General features: G+C 44.4%; 1 protein-coding gene across 2 annotated transcripts in view; it reads left to right on the top strand.

Annotated features, from left to right (window-relative positions):
• The window catches only part of iqck (IQ motif containing K), a 15,996-nt gene that overhangs the window by 7,393 nt on the left and 6,103 nt on the right, over nucleotides 1-2,500 (top strand). The gene's annotated exons all lie outside the window — the stretch shown is intronic.

The raw sequence follows: 2,500 nt of genomic DNA, 5'->3' as shown, positions 1-2,500 counted from the left end.
AGACACCTCCCCCTCCTCCCCCCTCCTGCCTCCCTGCCTCCCTCCCTCCCTTAACCACTGCCACAGATACAGAGACACAGGGGCTCTCTGGTCTCTGGGTTGAGAGGGGTGATTTCATTATGGTATGTTGATTTAAGTGGAGGAGACGGAGAGACTCACCCACTCACCGGTGTGAGGATGTTCCATCTCTTTCCCCCCATTGTATTGATTATAGGTGAACAACACTGGGCCGAGTCATTTAATATAGCTTCGCTGAGCGAGTGCTAATAGCCGTGAGTGCTAACCCTCTGTGGCAGTGTGTGTGTGTGTCCGTGTATAGCCAGATAAATGGGGGAGTTTAGACGAGAGGGACAGTGTACGGGACATAATAAATAATAATAATAATAATAATAATAGACACACATGCAGGGTGTGCATGTAGAGAATCTGGACGAAGTGGTCTTCTGGGTCAGTTCAGGTGTGTGTGTTTGCTTTTGGCAGTCTCCTGAAGGCGTTGCGTGTGATGCATGTCCCAGGTCTCGTTTAATGAAAGACACCAGGAAGGATATAGCAATATGGTGCCTCTCCTTCAGTGGCTTATGCCGTTATTGTCTGTCCGTCTGCGTGTGTGTGTGTGTGTGTGCGCAATGCGCATGCATCTGTTTGTCAGATTCAATATGTGATGTTTGTGTGCGTGTCTGGCATGCATGTGCCTCTTCAATTGTTCCGCTGCCATTCTCATCTCTCCATTTCCCATTTTGAATAGGACAGCATATACATGATGGCACTGAGAAAGAGACGCGCATGGACTGTTAAATAGCACTTATACACCCGCATCAACATACCTGAGAAGACACTGCTATGACACACAATCAATTTGGATCAAACACTTTAATTACGCCAACTACGCTGATCTGCCTGGTGCATACACACTCACACATTGTCGTGGAAATATCAATCATAACTATAAATATACAATCACATACAAATTATATTAACCTTGTTTATATAATTATTACATTAGAAGGAACTGTATTCATTCTCCCTGTATCTTAAAACACATACCTTCCTCTCTTTTAACTGAGAGAGGTTAATGTAATTCGTATTTGAGTTCCCACTGGAGCCAGTCAGTCTGGTATTGAGATCAGGCCAATCGACTTCTTTGTTGTGTAAACTGTTTACAGCCATGTCTTACAGACCTGCAGACATGTCCAATATCCACCTATTGTATTACAAATTTACTTGGCCTAAGGTCACTCCTACTCCCTACCCACAATGAAAACGTTTGCCTATAAGAATCTTGTTCACCTATTGTCTCGCTGAATGTATCCTTGGTAAACTTTGCTGCCAGTACTTTTCCCATGATCATGCCTTAAGATTAAATCAAATATTTCTCTGTCCGACGTGTCCGTGAGAGAACTTTCTCTTCATCACACATGCACACACACACAGACAGACATACACACAGCACACACAGACAAAGACCGACAGACAGACAAACATGCGCACAAAGACACACAAATGCACACACAGACAAAGACCGACAGACAGACAAACATGCGCACAAAGACACACAAATGCACACACAGACAGAGACCGACAGATACACATGCACACACAGACAGACAGACAGACACACATGCGCACAAAGACACACGCATGCACACACGGACAGACACAAGCACAGTATTTGCAATACTGTGAAACAAGGCATCGCCCATGCTACCTACCTCAGGCAGCTTCAGCAAACACACACCCCAAACACGCACACACACACACACACACAAAAGCACACACACAAACGCCCCGGCTCACCTGAATCATTATCTCAGAGATCAAATAAAGAGCTAAACCCTCAGAGATTGACTTCCTCAGGCAATTCGTATATATTGGGTTTCACATTTATACGTTATGAAAGCATCGTTTCATGAATTATTTGAGTAAAATTTATGGCCATTATGGTATGATTATTTTTCTTTCAACTAGACATTTGGTATGCCTGGATGGTTGGCCTAATCAAGGGGAAAAACACAAAACTCTGAGTGGTGAAGGAACCACACAAACCCCAGACTCTCTCCGAACACACACACAAACACATTGCTGGTGATCTTTGACCCCTCATTTCCATTTCCCCAGTATCTGCCGTCAGCACAGAGAGCTGACAGGAGACCCAGTGGAGGACACATTATTCACCGTTCCCGGGGGAAAACGGTGTGGAAGAAAATCATAACGAATCATTGATGTTCATAAACCCTTGACGAAGCCAAAAAAGAAAAGATATGAATATGAAGAGAGATCCCTAGAATATTGATATCCAGTGAGAACGGATTGTGCTTGCAGCACTATGCGATATACTTGCTCTAGTTTTGTTTGTTTGCCTTTCTGCATGCGTTTCCTGTATGTTTTAGAACTCTGGTGTGCAGTGAGGCTACCATAGATGATAGCATCAATGCTAGCCGTTATGGCCCACAATGCTACCCTCTGCGAGAGAGATTGACTCCACGTAGGAAGCGCAGCAGCA

The sequence above is a fragment of the Gadus morhua genome, chromosome 2, assembly GCF_902167405.1.
Source record: "Gadus morhua chromosome 2, gadMor3.0, whole genome shotgun sequence".
Lineage (NCBI taxonomy): Eukaryota > Metazoa > Chordata > Actinopteri > Gadiformes > Gadidae > Gadus > Gadus morhua.
Note: the sequence above shows the minus strand (reverse complement) of the source record. Positions and strands in the feature narration are given on the sequence as shown.